This window comes from Pistacia vera, unplaced genomic scaffold (assembly GCF_008641045.1).
Source record: "Pistacia vera cultivar Batoury unplaced genomic scaffold, PisVer_v2 Contig942, whole genome shotgun sequence".
Lineage (NCBI taxonomy): Eukaryota > Viridiplantae > Streptophyta > Magnoliopsida > Sapindales > Anacardiaceae > Pistacia > Pistacia vera.
In genome coordinates this window covers 147,785-171,064 of record NW_022196826.1, presented here as the reverse complement: position 1 = coordinate 171,064, position 23,280 = coordinate 147,785, and the positions used below count along the sequence as shown (strand labels likewise).

General features: G+C 38.8%; 1 pseudogene; it reads right to left on the bottom strand.

Annotated features, from left to right (window-relative positions):
* Window positions 1-5,411: 5,411 nt before the first annotated feature.
* LOC116120731 lies at window positions 5,412-22,591 on the bottom strand (annotated as a pseudogene).
* Window positions 22,592-23,280: the final 689 nt, after the last annotated feature.

Genomic DNA, 23,280 nt, shown 5'->3' with positions numbered 1-23,280 from the left:
TTTTGGATTTTAAACCTATGCGGGTCGGGTTTCAGAACATTGATCTTAACCACAAATAGTTAAAAATGTACATGCACCATTAAATCTTTAAAAGACTAGAAGAGATCTAATTTTTTCATTTTTTACGTTACGAGATTGAGAAAAAAGATAGCATGATTGTTCTGAATACCTGCCAATCCCACCCACTCTATTATCTCGTTGAAAGTCAAGTATAATTGCACTGTCTTCCACCGAAAATACTAGAGTTGAGACCAGCAGCAATTTTGGAGAGAATATAAGTTCGTTGCGTTGCTCCATCGATGGCACTGCACACCGTACTCACTGGATAATCAGGTGATTATCATACTGAGCGGAAACCTGTACTGTTTTCTAACATGTCCTTGAGCTCTTTTGACGAATTTAGAGGCTTAAAAATCGTAGAACAAGAGAAACAAACACATCAATCAGTTTTTCATCAAGTGTTATATATTCTTCTGTTTTAGAATTGATTTGGGGTCTAACTGATTACTTGCAAGTAGTGAAAATATTGCTTAGGTTCTGAAGACCATTTGCCTGGGCTGCACCTCTATCAATTTCACACCAGACTCTTTTATTGTGTTGTAGCAATTCTCGCTAGTATCCTGCTTACCCAACAATTGTCATGTAAACTACATATACCATTTTTTTTTTTTTTTTTTTAAAAAAAAAAGGTTAGAAAGCTACTGTTAGTGTTACATCATTTGAAATTCAGGATAGATAAATTAATGACAGTAGTTGTCTTTTGTGTGAAAATTTCTTACCCTGAAATCCTTGGTGACAACAACAGGTTACCCATCTTGAGGTGTTATGTCGACAAAGTGAGAATTTGGTGCACGATGCCAGTGCTCCCTAGCAACAGGAGATATTTCAGGCGTAACCAATATGCAAGCACTGGATTTTTAAGAATAAAATAACCGACTGTCAATTAAATAATCCGTTATCCGATCTCGACAATGCTAGTATGGGCGTGTTTTGGTAGAAATTAGTTGTTTAACTCACTTCCGCCATAAGATCCCCCAAGAGCAATAACAGGCGAGTTTTCTGCTGACAGTTCTTTTTAACATCAGATCAACTGCGCATAATCTGCCAAAGCTTTGTTGAGCTGAAGAATCCAGAGTACTGGAATTTCGGAACGCTTCATCTTCGGATCCAATGGCATTGAGTCACCGTAATATCGATGCTGTATAGTTTTGTAACAAGTCATTATCGTTCATTTTCCGGCAGATTAAGTCTTTAATTAATATAATAAGGCTTTTTTTTTCCAAGTCGTCCTTAAATCCAAGTATAATATTGTTAAAGCATTTGAGAAACAGAGCAAGTGTGAAGATTTAGAACTCATCTTCGTCAAATTATATGTATAGCTGCATGTCATCATCTCCATTGGCACCCATTGCGGACAACTCTATGTTTATAATCACCATCATATTAAACGTCTTAAATCGTTTGTAATTAAACACTTACTCACCTCTATATACGCAGGAGACCTTTAAAACGCGAAGCAAGATCAATAATGAATCCACAAAGGGATGTCCCTGGTAATTGGAGCCTCCTCACCTGTATAGACGAAGATGGGAGAGCTAGTATTTGCGCCACCCCGTACTTGAAGTTGATAATGTACTTCTGGTTGAAGGTGGCATAACTCTCTGGTTTATAATTAAAATGATCCAGCGTTGTGCGTGTAATTATATGCAACAAAGTCTGATGGAGATCTGAGTAAGAGTTCTCATCAGTTGTCAAAGATCTCCTCATATAAGAGATCTTAATGGCCTCGGATATGTTGCAGTTACATTTACTTGTAATGTTGAGAACACGATAAGTACACATGGCAGAAGTTGAAATAAGAATTTCAATGCCATTTAGAGCTGTGGACTTCAGGTTCTTCCTACTCTCCTAAATTTGGAGATCATATATATAAGAGCTTCTAGCCGTTTGTAACATATCCTTATTTAGCCTCTTGGTAACTAACATCCTGGAAAACACTTTTGACGGTTTTTACAAGGAAGAAGCTGATAATATAAACTATATCTAAAAAATAATAAAATTTACATATAGTTGTTTACACAAGAGTACAAATTCTAAAGAGATTAATTACTATATACATAGCAGGCCTTGCTCTTTGTCTCTATTATTGCAATTTCACCGTGTATTCATTTATTTAGGGAAATCTCTCTTGATCATCGAAGGGCAAAGGCTAGAGCTAAAAAGCCTCTAATATTTTAGAATTATTTGTCTTCTAGATGGCTAACAGCTAGCATTAATGACTTTTTAACTGTTACGGTTGGCCCAGGCCAAATGACACAATTAGCATAGCATAGCATATATATATATATATATATATTCTATGCTATGCTTATTGTGTCATTTGGCTATATGTTGTGTTGTGTGTGTGTTACTGTTGCCAACGCTGGCTAATGCTGGCTCCGCAAGTAAGCACAAGGTTTATTAGAAGGAGTCAAAGAGGATACGTTAAATTCAGTTTTGGAAGCTATTTGTAGAAGAATTTCTTGGATGAGATTCCACACCTCTAAAATTTCTACTTCGTTAATGTAGGAAGCTATCTATATGACCATTAAAAAAAATTGATGAAGAGACATCACATAACCTGAAATTTTGATATTAATTATCGGATTCATCTTTGATGTACTCGCAATAATTAATGAATTGACCTTGTGTATAATGTTTTGGGGCGTAAGTAGGTTTTTTTTGTTTTTTTTTTTTTTTTTTTTTTAATGATTGAGGGTGTTCAAACCAGTTTGCGCTAATCTCAACTAATCTCTAAAACCCCGAAACAACCGGACGAGTAAAAACTCTAGTGGTCATCCCTATTAGCATCGTGGGGACTCGAACTTAAGAGACCATGTTAGATTTTTCTCTTGCTCTTTTACCATTAAAAGACTCAAATTTAGGAGATCATGTTAGATCTACTTTTATTCTTTTACCATTAGTCACTCAATAGTGATTTTTTGGAGTGTAAGTTTGAGGTCACTGGATAAGGTAATTGTAACTTCTTAATTTGTCAAGTGAAGTTTCCTAGAATAGTAAAATTATATTTTAACATTAGGCTAATTAATAATAGCCAGGAACAGTGTTACTGTTGTATAATGTTTTAGGATAAGCAATAGAGGATATATATTGACATGTAACATTAGGCTAAATGAATTAAGATTGTTTTGCTTGATAAAATCTTGATTACTTTTCAATACATAAATTTTTATTTAAACATTAAAACGTTTCTTTAAAAACCGTTTGAAGAAAAAGAAAGACGCATAAAATCACATTTTTACCCTCATTTAATTTGATTATAGTTACTGATAAAAGAGATAGGGTAGAGCATTTGGCTGATCTTCAAGGTAGTTTACTATAATCTAACCATAGTCGTCAAATCGCGTATCGTATCTATATCGAAAACCTAATTTTTCGAATCGTGTATCGCATATTGTATCATATCTTAAGATATGCTTTTTTTTAAAAAAAATTAATAAAATAATCAAATTTCTAAAAATTAATATCATCCTCAAGATTAATTAAAGGATTTTGTGGTATTATTAGCTTTAAATTATGATATTACATAATCAAATTAATAAACAAATTAAGAATCTATATCATTTTCTCTCAACTTTTCATATCATTTCCAGGATTAATTTCAATAATTATCTCCATTTGTATTATTATTCATGTAAAATGGACAACACATTTTTCCTCTTCACTTTCTCCATGCAAATGGATAAATTTGGGCAAGTTTTAGTGAACCGGTTGGTTGACTCGATTCCGACCTGAAATTTTTTTGTGAGCCTTTGACTCAAGTTAATAAAGTCATATCGATTTGTATCGATATTTTTAATGATACATATTAACATATCAAATATTTTGATACACTTTCTGTGCATATTGTTATGATCTGTATCAAATTGTATCGTATGATATATATCAGATATTGTAGGATACTAATAACCATTACCTAAACATTCTTCTCGTTCCCTACATCCAAATATTTATGGTAACACAGTTAGAAATTTAGCATATATGTAAATCAATTACAAAGCACTTGATTCATCTCATAACATATACATGGGTACTTATAAATCAATCTAGTTGCTAGTCTTTCTGATAAGTTTAGCATTGTATTCACAATCCAAAGTTCAATGATTTTGATCTCTTTCTCTCTCTGCGCAATTAACCGTCAGGATCACTTGAAGTAGCAGTAAGTAAATCCAAGAAGTGTGCTCCTGATACCAGAAGAGTTCCAAGTCAAAATATTAAATAAAAAAGAAATTGTAAACCTTCAAATTCGAATATAAATAATAATCCTTCATTTTGTTATACAGCATCAACAGTCAGATATGTCCTCCAAGACCCTGAGGGTAATATAAAGATAATAGCAGTTTGATGAAATAATGAACATATTATGAGTTGAGCAGGAGGCGAGACTTTTTGTCCTTTACCCTGCACACTATATGGGTCTCGCAGTCCATTGGAAAATAGATGTTGCTTGCAAAATTTCCAAGTACCGATTTTATATCCTGCACATTGTATATTGAACCATCATATACTTGATATATGAGTTTCTTTTTTATGGTTACTTATTGATTTTAAAATGAGTCTGAAAATGAAAAAGAATTGAAAATGTTTACATGGCCACCAAATTCTGTATAATCCAATGAAGTCTTGGGTTACACCAAAGGTCTTGACAGGTTTTAGTGTAGTCATCCATGTCAAAAGCGATGCCTGAACATCGTATCATTCTTTCCGTTTCCAATCGGCATTACCATCTCAGTGCACCTCTGAAACGCGTACAACCATTGCGCCAAAGAAATTAAAGATCATTAGAAAAAAATTATGCGAGCTGCTGGAAGTAATGTCAGCAGAATGCTATAAAAGAGTACAAAGAGAAGACCATAAAGAAATAAAAAAAAACAAATTTGATTGACGTCCCTTGATGTAGATCATTACTGTTGATTGATGTAATTGCGGATTTTGAGTTTGAAAAAAAAAAAAAAAAAACAGCCCAGCATGATATCTCTTCCACAGATATTTCCACACCCCTGCATATATGCATTTGAGAGATAATATAGAGAAAGCCATATAACCAGAATATTAAAATGAGGTCAACAGAAAAAATAAGACTCGAATGTGTTGATCCAAATCCAATCAATTGTGTCAGAAAACTTAAACTCCAAAATTTCCTGTAGCATTTTTTTTAATAAGATATGTAGAAAGCCAAAATAACTAATCATTCTGAATCCCTGCCAAGTCCCACCCCTCTTATTATCTGGTTAAGGTCAAATATATCAGTGCATTGTCCTCCGCCAAAACGACTAGCATTGACACCAGCAATTTTGAGAGAATATAAGTTTCTTGCGGTGCTCCATCGATGCCACTGCACACCTTACCTCCTAGATTATCTGTGGATTATCATACTGAGCCGAGAACGTATACACTGCTCGTAAATAGTCCTTGAGTTCTTGATGAATTTAAGGGCCTGTAAAATGCATAGAATCCAAGAATCACAACACATCAATCATTTTTTTCATCAATTGCTATATATGTTTTTTTGTTGTAACTGATTTGGACTCTAATTGATTTACCTGCAAGTATTGAAAATATTGCTTAGGTTCTGAATACCATTTGCTTGGGCGGCAACTCTATCAATTTCAGACCAGGATTGTTTTATAGTGTTGTAAACAATTCTCGCTAGTTTCCTGCATCTCCAACAAGTGTAAATAAAATACTCCATTTTCACCCAAAAAAAAAAAGAAGCTATTTTCTGTTCTATAAATGAAAAAAGCCAAAACACTGATCGAAAAAGCAGAGTGTTAGGTACGTCATTTGAGACACGGAATTCTAAAGCCAAAGGACTCATAGGGATCTCATATCTTTTTTAAATTAAACTTCAAAGCCTGGATAATTAGCAAGCACAAAAAAATCATTTTTTTCTATTTTTACAAATCAGTTTCATAGGCGTTTTCACTGTTTGGTTCTTTTAAAGTTAACAGTTCAATATTTTTGTTTTCAGATCCTACAATACATAAAATTAATTTTATAGAGAGGCTATATATATAGTTAACTAGCTAGACTCGCCTATATAAGGACAATGTTGTGTGGTGTTAATTCTTACTCGAAATCCTTGGAGATAACAACAGCGTATGCATCTTGAGGTGTTATTTCGCAAAGTAAAGTATTGGTGCTGATGACGCCAAAGCTCCGATAACAACATGTGGATATTCAGGCGTAACCAAGATGCAAGCACTGAATTTTAAGAATAAAAAAAATGAAACAGAGACCATTAACATATAACATAGTGATTGTTAGAATGCCAGTATGCGACATTGTTTTGGTAGATTTAGTAGTTAACTTACTTCCTCCATAAGATCCCCCAACAGCAATAACAGGACAATTTTCTGCTGACAGATTCTTTTTAACATCGATGATCAACTGCGCATAATCTGCCAAAGCTTGAGTTGAGCTGAAGAATCCAAGAGTACTGGAATTTCGGTACGCTTCATCTGTGGATCCAAATGGCATTGAGCCACCGTAATATCTATGCTGTATAGTTTTGTAACAGTCATTATCGTCAATTTTCCAGCAAGAGTTTTGCCATCTTGTCACCCACTGCAAAAACTAATGTAGGCTTATGTGTTCTTTTTCAAATTAATTCACGATACAATGGTCTATAATATGACACTCAGATCCTTCAAACAAACAGAAAGCTTGTAGCATCCAGCGAGCGGAAAAAAAAAAAAAAAAAAGGAAAGAAGTTTAACTGTATATTTGTCACATCCTTACCTCCATATACACACCAGACCTTTAAAATGCGACGCAAGATCATTAATGAATCCAGCCAAAAGGAGTCTGATGGACTGGAGCCTCCTCACCTGTATAGACAAGATGGGGGAGCTAGTATTTGCCCCGCCCCAGTACTCGAATTTGATGAAGTAGTTCTGGTTGAAGGTGGCATAACGCTCTGGTTTATATTGAAATGATCTAGCGTTTGCGTGTAGTTATATGCGACTATTTCTGTGTGATTTTGTCGGAAGATCTCCCCATTTGATGAGATCTAATCGACCTAGGATATGTTGCAGTTACATGTACATGTAATGTTGTGAACACAGTAACATTGGCAACAGTTGAAATAAAATTTGCAAGCCATTTTGAGCTGTGGACTTCAGGTCCTGAAGTTCGGAGATCATATAGATGTTAGTTTCAGGGGCTTCTCGCCGTTGTTATATATATGTTCTTGTTTACTTCGTCATCAATCTAGAATTTCTGGAAAAGAAATTTGGTCTTTACGAGGTAACTATATACTCTTTATCATTATAACCATATAAATTCTATTAATTAATAGATAATCAATAATTTATTGATTTATAGATATATTTACCATTATGAACATATATTTAATTAACTAAAAATTCATTATATTGTACCAATCTATCAATTGATATAAATTAATCCACTAAATATACGTTAAAACATTAATTTAAATTCATGTACTTATGTATTTAATTAAATATATTCATGGTCTATAAAATTCTTATACTTATGTGCTTAATTAAATAATATTCTTGTATATAATTGCATTTATTTAATTAGATATATTTATTCAACAAAAAAATATCATTTATAATTTTAATTGAATTAAATGTATTCACTGTACTTGATATGTTTACTTGTATTAAATGTATTCAACAAAGATGGATGATACAATAGCTTTGAGCCTGTTATGCGTAAGGAAAGCACTTAAAGCATCAACAAAATTTTATAATTTTTTTTTGCAATTCAAGAATTCAACTCCATAACTTTTAGACGTAATGAGAAAATTTAAGAAAAACAAATAACATAAAGTCATATTTTAATAAAATATCATAATCAATTAAAAAATTATTTATTTATGATATGAAGGGGACTACATAATCATGTAAATTTTCTAGAAAAGTACTATTTTATAATTTAACATACCAACCCAAGTCGGCACCGTAAGAAATTATTACATGATACATATTATTAATTTATAGAAGTTATACTATAATTAGTTAATAATGCGTAAGTGCAAATTCTAAGAAAGGATGATTCCCATGGTATGTAGCCGACCTTTTGTTTCTTTGAAATGGCAACAGCTTTAAATTTATAATTTATAATGGTTACATTGGGCTACGCCGGAGCATAGTATATAACAATAACATAGTACAAAACCAAGAGGTTTAATATTTGACGGGAGAATGAAGAGTATATTGTACGTGACCTTATAGTTTTTTACAGCTGTTTATAGAAGAATTTTGGTAAGAGGTTCCACATTCCCTACATTCTCGTCCTCGTTCAAAGAAATGCAGGAACACATGTTCATATAAATCTTTAATTAAGATCATATCAACTATTAGATGCTTATAGGAGGAGAAGAAACAATGCCAATTTTAATATGTATTTAGTAATTAGAAATAACTGCCATTCCCAGCCCCTACCGTCCTTGCCATCGTCATCGGTTGGTGCATACTGTTACTGGGTTTTGTCGGAGCTGCCGTACTGTAAAATCCTTCAAGGCCTCCTTCAATACATCAGTACTATCAAAAGGGCTATTCGAAAAATACAAGACATTAGTACCAATCAACTTATAATCAAGAAAAATATTATCCAGTCCAGTTTACGCTATGACCTGCAAGTTTTAAATTTCTTGTTTAGCTTTGAAAGGCCATCGGGCATAGAACCGATTCTATCAATTTCAGACCAGGAATCTTTTATCCTTTGGTGCATGTTTGACTATTTTCCTACGAAACCCCATAATATCTTCTTGTCAATATCATATTTGAAGAAGAGGAGTTGATAAACGAAAAAAGAATTAGTTTTTATATGAATATATCACTCTATAAGCGTCAGAGACAACACCATAATATTAGTCCGTGTAGTAACGTTATCAAAATCCAGGACAGGAGCAGAGAGGCCAAAGCTCCAAGCACAATATGCGTATTTAAGCCGAAAATATGAGGCCAACAATGGTAAATTAAAAAAAAAAAAAAAAAAATGGTTAAACTAGTTATTGAATCCATCTTCTCAAAAATGCAAGGATTTTAATAACTTACTGTTGAGATTTAAGAGGAAATGAAATCTAATAATTGAAAGAAAGAAGAGAATTTCTCATTCATATCTCTTGAATGTGTACAACGCATATAATATTATATGAAATCTAACAATTGAAAGAAGAAGAAGAGAATTTCTCATTCATATATCTCGTGAGTCTGTACAACGCATATATATATATACAAGCATTCCTTTCTGTTATTCAAAGAATAACTAACTTCTAACTACTACTCATCTAACTAACTCTAACAAACATCCAACTAATTATGCCAGCTCTGCCTTTTAACAAACTTGAGCTGACTAAGCTGTCACGCATTTATTCCAGCCAACTTGTCCTCCAACACTCCCCCTCAAGTTGGCATCTTGTAGATATCTTTCATTCCAAGTTTAGCAACTAATTTCTCATGCTGCTGTCTCCCCAATCCTTTGGTCAAGATATCTGCCACTTGTTCTCCACTGCAAACATGTTTTGTGCTTAAAGTTTTGTCTTGGATTCTTTCTCTTACAAAGTAGCAGTCAATCTCAATGTGTTTCGTTCTCTCATGAAACATTGGATTGGCTGCAATTTGTAGAGCAGCTCTATTGTCACAAAGGAGTTTTACAGGCCTCATGTTCTCCAGATTTAATTCTTTCAGCAGTCCTAATAGCCAAACTATCTCTGCAGTTGTGCTTGCCATGCTTCGATACTCTGCCTCTGCTGATGACCTGGACACGGTGCTTTGTTTCTTTGTTTTCCATGATATGAGAGATTAACCTAACTTCACACAATATCCACTAACAGATTTTCTACTTACTAGACATGCAGCCCAATCAGACTCTCTTTAATATATTTAACAATTCTCAGTGCAGGCTCCAAGTGTGATTGCTTTGGATTATGCATATGTTGACTGAGAGTTTGTATTGAAAAACTAATATCTGGTCTTGTCATAGTTAAATAGAGCAGTCTGCCTATTAGTCTCTTAAATGTAGAAGGATCTTCCAACAACTTATCTTCCTTTTTTGGTGGATATTTTTGATCATATTCAAATGAAGTAATTTTCTGATTTTGCTCAAAAGGAGTCTTGATTGGTTTGGCATCTCCCATTCCAGCTTCAGAGATCAATTCCAAGCCATATTTTCTCTGGTTCAACACTATGCCTTCTTTGGATCTAGCCACTTCAATTCCGAGAAAGTATCTTAATTCTCCCAAGTCTTTTATCTTGAAGCTTCTCTGCAAGATTTCTTTCAAATGTTTGATTATTTCTTCACAGTTTCCTGTTATTAAGATATCATCTACATAAACCAGTAGAATAACAATTTTGCTGTCATGTTTTCTTGTGAACATAGAGTAATCATGCTTGCTCTGAATGTAACCATTTTTAATCAAAGCTTCAGTCAGCTTTAGGTTCCATTGCCTGCTGGCTTGTTTCAAGCCATAAAGGCTTTTGAGCAATCTGCATGCCTTATGCTCCCCCTGATTGTGAAACCCCTTGGGCAGCTCCATATACACTTCTTCATGCAGATCTCCTTGAAGAAATGCATTAAAGACATCCATTTGATACAATGGCCATTGATAAACAGAAGCTAGAGCTAAGACAGTACGCACTGTCACCATCTTTGCAACTGGGGAAAAGGTTTCTGTGAAATCAATTCCTTCTTGCTAGTTGTAGCCCTTGGCTACAAGTCTAGCTTTGAAGCGCTCAAGAGTGCCATCAGATCTGTATTTCACCTTAAAGACCCATTTGCAGCCTATGGCTGCCTTGCCAGGAGGAAGAGAGACTAACTCCCAAGTGTGATTAGCTTCCAAGGCACTGATTTCAGCTTTCATGGCTTCAATCCAGTGAGGGTTCTTCATAAGAAGAAGGTTCAATATATTTAGAAATGGAAGTGAGGAAGCAGTGGTAAGAACTAGCAAGATGATCATAGGAAATATAATTTTGAATAGCAAAATGAGCATGAGGGGAGACATAGTCTGTAAGCCATAATGGAGGCCTGGTGCTTCGAGAGGATCTTCTAGGAGCTGGGAAGATGACTTCAGGGATAGGAATATCAGGGGAATTATGAGAGGAAACATGAATGTCAGGAGCATCATGAGCTGGTGGAATGGAAAAAAAGGAAGAGTCAGACAACTGATGCTATGTGGGAGTGTGAGTGATAGGAGACTCATGGGGCAGTATATGATTCTGAGGTAGGAAATCGAAATCAAAATCCAAAGTAGATGTGGGTTCTGAGGAGGGAAATAATGTTGGAGATGGAATGGCAGACTGAAAAGGAAAAATATGCTCCATGAATTGCACATCTCTACTAGCAAACAATTTGCGAGTGGCAAGAGATAGGAGCTTGTAGCCTTTTTGAGTTAATGAATACCCCAAGAAAATGGAAGGAATACTTCTAGCACCCAGCTTATCTTTAGAAGTGAAGTTGGCAGCATAGCATAAGCATCCAAACACCTTGAAATGCTCAACAGAAGGAGGTCTAGGGTAAAGCATTTCGTATGAACTCTTGTTAGAAAGAACGGAAGTGGGCAGTCTATTGATGATGTAGCAAGCAGTAAGTATGCACTCACTCCAGTAAGATATAGGAATGTTTGCTTGAATATTTAATGCTCTGGCAACTTCAAGTAGATGTCTATGCTTCCTCTCTACTACACCATTCTGTTGAGGTGTTGCTACACAAGAACTTTGGTGAACAATCCCCAAAGAAGTAAATAAATCAGCACATTGTGAATTAAAGAATTCACTCCCATTGTCTGATCTAACAATCTTGATAGAGGCAGAAAATTGATTACGTACAAGAGCAATAAATTTCCTAAGATGTAGGATTGTTTCATGCTTATGTCGCATTAGGAAAATCCAAGTGATTCTGGTGAAGTCATCAACTAAAGTTAAGAATAATTTGTGACCATTATGTGTAGGTTGAGAATATGGTCCCCATACATCCATGTGAATTAAAATAGAAGGTGCAGAAGCTCTGCTATGGCTTGTTATGAATAGCATTCGAGTTTGCTTGGCAAGAGGACATATATGACAATCAAAACCATGGTCATCCTTAACAAAAGCATGTTTGATTGTAGAATAATATTTGAGTTTAGAAAGAGGTAGATGCCCCAATCATTTGTGCCACAACTCAGAAGAACTAAGCATACATTGCTTGGTATTATTTGAAATTGGAAAACTTGGAACAACAGCATGAGAAACAGCATCAGGTGAAGATGATCTTGAATGAGCTAAGTCTGATGATGATTGTGGCAGTAGAAAGTAGAGGCCTTCAGTTTTTCTACCAATCCCCTTCACTTGCCCATTTGAGAGGTCCTGAATTACACAAAAATGAGGAAAAAAAGACACATAACAAGATAAGTCCTTAGTAAGCTTGGCAATGGAGATCAAGTTAAACTTGAAGTCAGGGACATAAAGAACATTGGTGAGTTTTTGAGTGGGACTGATGAAGCAAGAGCCTATGTGAGAGACTTCTGATACATGGCCATTTGGGAGTCTTACTGATGGAGATATGACAGGAGAAATCAAGTCAACTAATTGTTCAACACAGTGTGACATGTGATGGCTAGCACCATTATCCAAGATCCAAGATTGCTTATTGCTAAGAGAAGAAAGGTAGCATTGTATACCTGCCATGTTAGCATTAATATCAGTCAGAGGAGAAAGAGATGTGTCCTTGTGCAGCAGCTTTAAGATCTCAGCATATTGCTCCTTTGTAAAGGCTGATGACTTTGACTTAGATGAATCTGGTGCTGAGGAAATTGCATTAGTGTATCTGTCTGATCATTAGAAGTGACATTGTGAGCAGTGGATGATGGTTGATGTAGTTCTTTCTTCTTAGTGAACTTAAAGTCAGGAGGATATCCAATCAACCGATAGCAATTCTCCTTCTTGTGGCCTTTGACACTACAATGCTTACACACCAAATTCTAGTTTTTTTTGGACGTAGTTAGTTGATGTGAAGAAGAGAACAATACAGTAGACTCTAAAGGTGTATCAGCTGGTGGATGTGTGGTGATATTCCTCTAACTTTCTTCAGTGATTAACATAGAGTAGGCCTGATTAATTGAGGGTAAAGGTGTCATCATCAGAATTTTTCCTCGGGCTTGAATGTATGTCTCATTCAATCCCATCAGAAACTGAAGTAGTATCTGATTTTGCATGTGATCTACATATAATTTGGACATGGCACAGTCACATGAAGGCAATTGGATGATGGAGGAGCACTCATCCCATAGCAATTTCAACTGAGTGAAATATGCTGATATTGATAAACCTCCTTGTGTAAGAGTAACAATATCTCTGTGCAATTGAAAAATTCTCGAACCATTGACTTTATCAAAACGTTCTTGTAAATCCTTCCAGGTCAAATGAGCATTAGATGCATACACAATACCACTTAACAGCTCTTTAGTTACTGAATTCATGATCCAAGACAACACAATGGCATTACACCTATCCCACTACTGATGCATGCTTGCTGGAACTGAAGTTTTGGTGCATGATCCATCTATAAATCCTAGCTTGTTTTTTTGCTAATAAGGCTATTCTCATTGACCTACTCCAAAGAGAGTAATTATCCACACCAATTAATTGAAAAGATACAAGGATTAAACCTGGTGTATCAGATGGATGCAGGAACAGGGGATGATTGAAGGCATCCACATTTTGAGTATCTTGTCCTTCTGATGAATGCGCATTCTGACTTCTAGTTGAGCTATTTTCTCCAGTTGCCATGAGTTTGATGTTAAGCGAAATTATCAAGAATCCAAGATTGGAACTCGATTAGGTTAATGAATCAGAAAGAAAATAGCAACCTCCAGAAACTTGAATTGAATCAAGACTGATTCCTGATTTATTGAGAAGAAATCAGATTGAATTGAGATGATTCGAAGAATCAAGTATTCTGGCCCCTTATCTAGGCTCTGATAACATGTTGAGATTTAAGAGGAAATGAAATCTAACAATTGAAAAGAAGAAGAAGAGAATTTCTCATTCATATATCTCGTGAGTCTGTACAACATATATATATATACAAGCATTCCTTTCTGTTATTCAAAGAATAGCTAACTTACTAATCTAACTAACTCTAACAAACTTCCAACTAATTATGCCAACTCTGCCTTTTAACAAACTTGAGCTGACTAAGCTGTCACGCATTTATTCCAACCAACTTGTCCTCTAACACTTACTCCCTCCATATGATCCCCCTAAAACAATCAGTGGACAATGTTAAGCTTGATATTTTCTCTTTATAGTTGAGAGTATTATTGTATAGTCTTCTAAAGCTTAAGCACAACTGAAATATCTCATAGTGCTTGAATTCTTCAGAGATTCTTCTACATAAGGCATTGATTCCGTAGTACCGATGCTGATGACAAATTAAAAAGACTTAAACAAAACTTCTGGCATATCCAAAACTAAGGGAACTAATAAACATTCAATTTTAATGTAACAGTAATAAATGGTGTCATCCCTCTATAAATACCAGAAGGGCTTAAAACTGGCTAGATCCTTTACAAATTTGACAAAGTCTATTTCTTTCTCCAAGGTTTGTTCAGAGCCCATATATGCAAAGATTGGTGCATTAGCTTTTGCTCCGTCTCAGAACTTGAAATTAATCTATATCTTTGTTTAAAAGTAGATGTGCTTCTCAAGGCTGAAGGTAAAGTGATCAAGTGTTTGTATGAAGTAAAATGTCTTGAACTCCTTATCCACGAAATCAGTTGATGATAGGTGTCTTTCAAATGCTATAAGCCTTGGAACAAACTTGAAACTTTTAGCGGTAGAAGAGAATTACTGTTGTGTGTGGTTTTTCTGCCAACTCAGGCAACGCGAGGATATAGCTCGACCCAAAATGACCTCGGTGACCATGATTGATTGATCGACCCAGCATAAGCTCGTTGAGTCGTAGCTCGACCCAGCACAAGCTAGTCGCGAACAACCCGAATGATCATTCAATCGATTCCCAAATAACTTCAAATCCCATATATTATAGGAACGATCAGATTAACAACAATCTTTACGCAATCATAGCGCCCAATCGCGAGAATATCAGAGTTACAATTCAAATCAATTGTAATCCCTTTATTTTCGCTCTTTCCTTTATGTAAGTCTTGTATATATACCCCCTAAAACGATGAGGAGGGCGATACGAATTCTAGATTAAAACTACATTGTAAGCTCTCACACCATATAAGCAAAACAAAATGGACATAGGCAGTTTAACTTCGCCAAACCACTTTAAAAGTCCTCTTTGTCACTTATTTTCTAGCATTCCCATTCACCCATTGCTAATTACCCGTAATCACGCACACATCGGTTTCGATCCCGACAAGGTCAATCAAATCTCCCTGGTTGGTGTAGATTTCCATATCAACATTTTGGCACTAAAAGGAGGGCTTGAACCTCCGCCACTATTCCAAATATCCCAACAAACGTTTACCGCGATTTACCTATCCTATGACCAAAATGGTGTTCACCAGATCAAAAACTACCATCGAAAATCACGAGAACATGGAAGCTGCCCACCAGGAGTTTCAACAGGAGAACGTTGGATGTCAACCACCAGTGTCGCCGGCTTAGCATGCTGCAAACAATCAGGGGGCAATGACATCAAATCTCAAGAACGGTCAGCCAATATAGATGATCAGAACAATGGTTGCACAGGCAATGCAATAGAACGTGGCTAAGATGAGGAACCAACAACCAGTCGCCCAAAACCCTGACCAACTGCGCTTCATAAACGTTACCCCAACAGGTATGAATTCTGCAAGCCAACAATCTGTTTCGTTGCTGCCAAGGGGCGATCAACACTGCCAACCCCACAAGCAACTGCTCACGCATAAGTGAGAGTCTCGCGGGCAAACAAACCCCGAGAGGCGACCAGGGAAATAGCCGTTGAGAGAAAGTGAAGGTGACGGACACAGCCGAGAAGCTCGACGGTATCCCCACCGTCAGTGTGCCGGTTTTAACCCACACCCAAGGCAAGATCGATCTTCGCAGGCTCACGAAGTGAGTCATGTGCGTCATTCTACCAATGACCAATATTCTGGTTATGACCGACGTTGCGAGCAACGCACTGACTAGCATGATAGCACTTACCAACCTAGCCATCATGACTCAACCTTGCGTATCATCGCACGCATCACAGGAGCTTTGCAAGCAACAAACTTGTGAACCCACTTGCTCGAGGTACAACTTAACAAAGTCCACTAGGGGAACCAAAATGAAGACTTGGATCACATGCAAAAGATGCTCGACGATCTAAAAGCTTGCTAGAATAGACTGGCAGAAGAAATAGTAAGTTTCCCCTTTACGGAGGAAGTTCGCCAGGCCCCACTCCCACAAAGATTTAGGGCACTAGAAAGCAAGTTCGACGGGAGGGGGAACCCTAGAGATAACCTCGACAACTTTAATGATCTAATGGAGCTGCATCAGGTCAGTGACTTAGCGAAATGTCGATGCTTCACAGTCACATTAGTCGGAGATGCCAAGAGGTGGTACAAGCTGCTCAAGGCGAACTCTATCAACTCCTGGCAACAATTCTCCGCGCTATATCTGCAGCATTTTTAGGCGAGGAGACAATTCGCAATGCCGCTCAACTACTTGAGAAACATTCGCCAAGAGCACGACGAATCGTTAACCTCGTATTTGATGAGGTTTCGAAACGAGCAGGCAAAGGTCGATGATGCCCCCAAAGAATCCATTCGGACTCTTCTGATCGCAGGGATCAGGCCTAACACAGAGTTGTAGAAAGAGCTTCAGAGCGAAGACCATGTGAGTCTAGCCAAATTCTACCAGATGGCCGCAAAATACCAATGAGTAGAAAGCTCGTTAGCAATATTAGCTGGAAGCTCTACATGGGGGGTCTCATGTTTGAGACAAGATCGCCCTTCGGATAAGCATAGGGGCCAAGACCAAAGTGACAGGGATCGTACAAATTCCCAAAGAAACAGAGAATAGATAACCGCATAAACAAGTAGCCTTTCTCGCGGTACGTAAGGTACACCCTCCTTACTCAAGACATCACCCACATCTTTGAGGTATCCCGAGAGGCGAAGAGGTTGCCCACTCCGGAAAGAATGAGGAGGGCTCTAGGGAGAAGAGATCGGCAAAAATATTGCCAATATCAAAGGGATGTCGGGCATATTACGAATGATTGTTAGGCTCTGAAAGACGCTATCGAAGACCTGATAAGAAAAGGTCATTTGAAAGAATTTGTTAAGGTAGAACCACCTCGAGAGAATCCTGGCGAGCAAAGTAACCCGGTCCCAGGCCAGACACAGACCCCGAGTCAGCAGGTTCTGTCAAACCCCAACGATCTCTTTGTGAATATAATCTAAGAGGACTGGATATAGTGGGAAGCTCGAGGCGAGCCCGCGAGAAATACGCTCGAGAGGCCAGAGCGAACTCGGTCCCCCGAATAATGAGTTACAAACAAAAGTTGCCTAAGCGGCCTAAACAGGAAAGCGAGGTAGTGGGGTTCACAGTCGACGAGTTCGAAACATCCCCTTGTCACAATCATGACACGATCGTAATCGCAGCAAGGATTGGTAACACAAGAGTATTAAGAGTTATGGTTGACAACGAGAGCGCAGCGAACATTATTTTCTTGGGAGCCTTCCGAGGAATGGGATTCACAGAAAGGAATCTACGAACGTGCCCTTCGCTGCTCCATGGATTCACCAGGGATAGTCTGGTTCCCAAAGGTACTATCAACTTCCTTGTAACTCTGGGGGCCAAATTAAAGGTCAGAACCGTGATGGCCAAATTCCTAGTGGTAGACTACCTGACCATGTATAACGTCATCCTCGAAAGGCCAGTCTTGGATGATTTGAGTGCAATCACATTAGTGCGCTACCAAGCAATGAGATTTCTGACTCCCGAGGGAGTCACAATAGTCAGGAGCTGCACCAAAGAATCACGGGAATGTTATAATTGGGTCATAAACGTCGCACAAAGATGACCACACCCAAAGACCATGATCATCAAGGAGTCCAAGCCAAACCCTGAACCGCTAGAAGACTCTATAAATCCTCACAGCCATAAAGAAGAGTCAGATGTGGGACCAATCGAGGAGCTGATAGGAGTAACTGTTAGCAAGGAGGATCCAACTCACCCACTGAAGATCGGCAGCAGCTTGAGCAGAGTGATGGTTGATAATCTGGTCGAGTTCCTGAAGAAGAACCTCGACATATTCGTGTGAGTACACGCTGATATGGTCGGGATCAAACTCGAGGTGATATGCCACAGGTTAAACCTCAACCCAGAGGCTTGGCCCATAAGACAGAAAAGAAGGGCCATGGATGCAGGTGTTCTCAAATGCTCAAAGATGAAGTCGACAAGCTCCTAGGAATCAACTTTACCAAGGAACTCAGGTACCCAGATTGGCTCACCAACCCAGTCCTAGTCAAGAATCCGAATGGCAAGTGGCAAACTTGCGTCGACTTCACGAATCTAAATAAAACATGTCTGAAAGACAGCTTTTCGCTACCACAGATCGACCACCTTGTAGATGCGGCGGCAAGGAAATGCACTACTTAGCTTTATGGACACATACTCGAGATATAACCAAATCCCGATGTACCGACCCGACAAAGAGCATACTTTTTTATTACTGACCATGGACTTTATTGTTTCATGGTTATGCCATTTGGCCTCAAGAACGCTGACGCAACCTACCAGCGCTTGGTGAACAAGATGTTTACCAATCAAATCAACCATTCCATGGAAGTATACATCGACGATATGCTTATCAAATCAAAGGTCGTCAAAAGTCATATTGAGCACCTAAGGGAAATGTTCGACATCCTCAGAAAGTATTAAATGAAGCTCATTCCATTGAAATGTGCTTTCGAAGTCAGCTCTAGAAAATTCCTAGGCTTTTTCGTAAACCAACGGGGCATAGAAGCTAACCTGGAGAAGATTCAGATTTTGCTCGACATGAAAAGCTCAACTGGCATTAAACAGGTATAGAGTCTGACTAAACGTGTGGCCGCGCTCAGCAGGTTCGTTTCCTAAGGCACGGACAGGTGTTTATCATTTTTTGAGACCTTGAAGGGAAGAAATGTTTCAAATGGACAGAGGAGTGTGAGAGAGCCTTCCAGGAGCTGAAAGAACACCTCGGGCAACCTCCTTGTTGTCAAAGCCCATCTAGGGTGAGCCACTACTACTGTATCCATCGGTATCCAAATCTGCTATTAGTGCGGCATTGGTACGCGAAAAAGGAGGAATACAATAGCCCGTGTACTATGTGAGCAAGAGACTGCTCGACGCAGAGACAAGATACCCAAAGATGGAAAAGCTCGCCTACGCTCTTGTTGTTGTCGATAGGAAGTTGAGACCCTATTTCCAGGCACACTCCATCCATGTACTGACGAACTTCACTTTGAAGAAAACAATGTAGAAGCCCGAGGCATCGGGTAGATTGATCTAGTGGACAATGGAGATGAGCTAGCATGACATTAAGTACATCCCGAGGACGTCGATCAAAGGCCAAGCCGTGGCAAACTTTATATCTGAGTTCTCTTATCAGCCAGATGTCAAGCCAAGCCTACTAGAGAAAGATACCTCAGAAAAGATCGAGCAATGGCAACTTAAGAGTGACGACTTATGGCTATGGACCCTGTATATAGATGGCTTCTCGAATGAGAAGGGGGCAAGAGTGGGCCTCTTGCTTGAAAGTCCGGAGGGAGATCCAATCAGGGTTGCAATAAGGTTTGGGTTCAACGCCTCCAATAACAAAGCAGAATATGAGGCATTGCTAGCAGGTCTTCGTCTGGCTAGAGAACTGGGGGCAGAGTCCATCAAGATCTATAGTAACTCACAGCTCGTCGTCCATTAAGTTACCAGGGAATACCAGGCAAAGGAAGACAAGATGGCATCTTACCTCTAGGAAGTGGAGACTGATCTTGGACAGTTTAGATCATTTACCATCCACAAGATCCCAAGGGAGAGAAACTCGCAGGCAGATGCATTAGCTTGCCTGGCCTCTGCAATGAACATTAAGAAGGTCGATTCAATCCCAGTTAAATTCCTCCCGAAATCAAGCATCTCTGCTTCACAAGATCCGGTGTTAGCCACAAGTCAAAGGTATAGCTAGATGGATGCAACCTCGCCTACCTAAAAGATGGCACACTACTAGAGGACAGAACCGAAGCTAGAACACTTCGCACAAAAGTAGCCCGGTACACGCTCGTTAACGATAAATTGTACAAGTGAGGCTTCAATGTACCATTGCTGCAATGTATTAACCACGAAGATGCAAATTATGTCCTAAGGGATATACATGAGAGCATTTGCGGAAACCACGCAGGGGGTAGATCTCTAGCTTACAAGGTGCTTTGCCAAGGATACTATTGAGTGATGATTTATGATGATGCAGCAGACTACGTCTATAGATGTGACAGATGCTAGAGATCTGCAGACATTCCGCGAGCTCCCCCACAAGAATTGACCACTCTGACAAGCCCTTGGCCATTCGTGATCTGGGGCATCGACCTTATTGGCCCCTTGCCTTTGGGAAAAAGGGGCATCAAGTTCGTTGTCGTCGTCGTCGTAGACTACTTTACCAAGTAGGTGGAAGTCGAGCCATTAGCGACAATAACGTCAAACAGGCTGAAAGATTTTGTCTATAAGAGCATCATTTATTGGTTTAGAATTCCCCACACAATAATAACCGACAATGGGAAACGGTTTGACAGCGAAGACTTTAGGACTTTCTACGAGCGGCTCGACATCAAAAAGAGTTTCACAACCGTCTACCGACCTCAGGCCAACAGACAAGTAGAAGTTGTGAACAAACTAATCAAGCACACCATGAAGAAAAAGCTCGATGACCTTAAAGGGAGGTGGGCCGACGAGCTACTAAAAGCACTATGGTCTTATAGAACGACTGCCAGGAGCTCAATGAGTGAGACTCCATTTTCTTTGTCTTATAGATTTGAAGCAATGGTCCTAGTCGAAGTGGAAATCAGTTCGTTCTGAAGAAAAAACTTTAAGGAAGAAGCCAACGAATACCTGCTCCGCCTAAGGTTAGACCCGATCGAAGAACATCGGGCTAAATCTTAGTTAAGGCTCGCCTCTTATCAACAACAAGTCAAACGGTATTTCAATACCAAAGTTAGAAACAGGAACTTTGAAGTGGGTGACCTGGTTCTCAAGAAGGTCGTCCAAGGTACCTAACACCCAAACTTGGAGGCGTTAGGACTCAAGTGGGAAAGTCCCTTCAAGATCTCCGAAAAACTCACACCAGGATCTTTTCACCTGAAACGTCTCAACGGCGAAGCAATAATGCGAGCCTGGAATGCCGAGCACTTGCAAAGGTATTACCAATAAGCAGCTCGGGTTTTGTTTATTTCTTTTAACTACATTTGTAATAAGGCTATTTACGACCGAAACACTTGATCAATAAGAGAGGTATTATTCAGTACTTACCTTGTTCATAATTTATATTTTTTAGCCTGTCGACAGATTAAATACCGATCAATAAACCACGACCTACGCGATGAAATTCCAAAAGAAAACTCGGAGTCAAGAGTCCTAGAAAGGCAGCTTACTTCGAAAAAGCCACGCCAAAATCCAACTCGTTGAGGATAAAATGTCCTAAATCGACGAAGTTAAACTTGAGTTTTAAATCAAGAAAAAAAAAACACATCGAAGAAAATCAACTCTAAGCCGACGACCAAAGAACTCAAAAGGGACAATAAAGTCTAAAATGAAGTTTATCGTCACATCAAATTTTCTCGCATAAATTAGGATTAAAAGTCCCAGGTCGACAAAACTAAACTTGGAAAATTCCAAGAAAAAGCACGTCGAAAAAAATCCGCCTTAAGCCGACAATGAAAGCCCAAAAAGGACGACAAGTCCGAAATCAATGTCAAACGTCGCATAAAGATTTTTTCAAATAAAAAAAAAACTAAAAAGCTCCTAAAGAAGCGAACTACGTATAAGTTGGAGCAAAATTCGGAAAGTCCGATTAGGACGAATTAAATGACTCCGCAGAAATGAAACAATCATTGTTCGAAGAAGAAACGTTAAAAAAATATTCTTTCATTAACTAGAAGTTTAGTTACATTCAGGCAGCAAAAAGAAAAACAACAACAACAAAACAAACAAAAAAAGACTTAGAGTCTTTAGGCTGATGAGGGAGCAGGGCGTTCTTCTTCAACCTCATGTCCAAGAACCTCGCTCAGAAGGACTGTGGTCAGAGGATCTGGGTCTTCAACCTCCAGCTTGGGACCAACCCCCTCGCCACCTTCTCCGACCTCTTCTTGGCCCTCCCCAACATTCCCAGAGTCATCTGAGTACACATAGGTCATCCCTTGGGCCTTGACCTTCATCCTTTCGACCTCCTTTTGATAAGCTCGCGGAAGGAAGGAAAAGTTGATTGATGGATAAGCCTTCCACAACTTCTGCATGTGGAAGACCGACGTCTCCCAAGATCGGGTAGTGATGGCTTCGTCCAACTCCTTAATCCTAAGCCTGAGTTGCTCAGCCTCAGCTTCGGCATTTTGCTGACCTACCATTTTTTTGCGTAAGATCGAGCGAAGCCTGCTTGAATTTGGCCTCCTAGCTCACTGTTGCTTTTTAGGCCAAGGAAAGTTCAAAGTTTAGCTTGTTGTTTGCTCCTCGCTACTGAGCCAAACTCTGATCGGCTTCCGCTGCCTTGGCCTCAGCTTTACTCCGAGCAGCCTCGCTAGCCTTGAGTTTGTCAAGGAACTCTCTTTCCGTAACCTTTAAGGCTGCAACTTCCTCCTTGAGGCGCTCAAGCTCGGCTTGCCTAGCCTCTTTCTCCTTCTCCGCTACCTCGGCGATGGCCAAGGCATCCTCTTTTAACGTCTCTGCGAGCAACCATCCCTTGTGAGTTCCCTCCAAGGTTTGGCCACATTCTTCGTATAGGAGACGGCTCGCCATGGCAGCCTGAAAACGAAAAGGTGAGAAGCGAGCAAGAAACGAGGATAGCATTCAGAAAAAAGGGAAGCGAGCTATCAGTTCCTTAGCCGCATAGCTGCAAGTTAAGGCTAATATCTGAGAGAGAGCTGAGTCCTTGACGACCTCGAATTTCTGCGGGGTGACACAATCTCTGGCCACCACAGCCCGAACATCGATATGGTCAAGGAGTTGGTCGATCAAGGTGTCAATTTCAGCCTCAGTCGTTTCACCCGTCCCCCAATCCTTTCGTTTGGACAAGCCAAGTCTACTTCCCTTTGGAGCA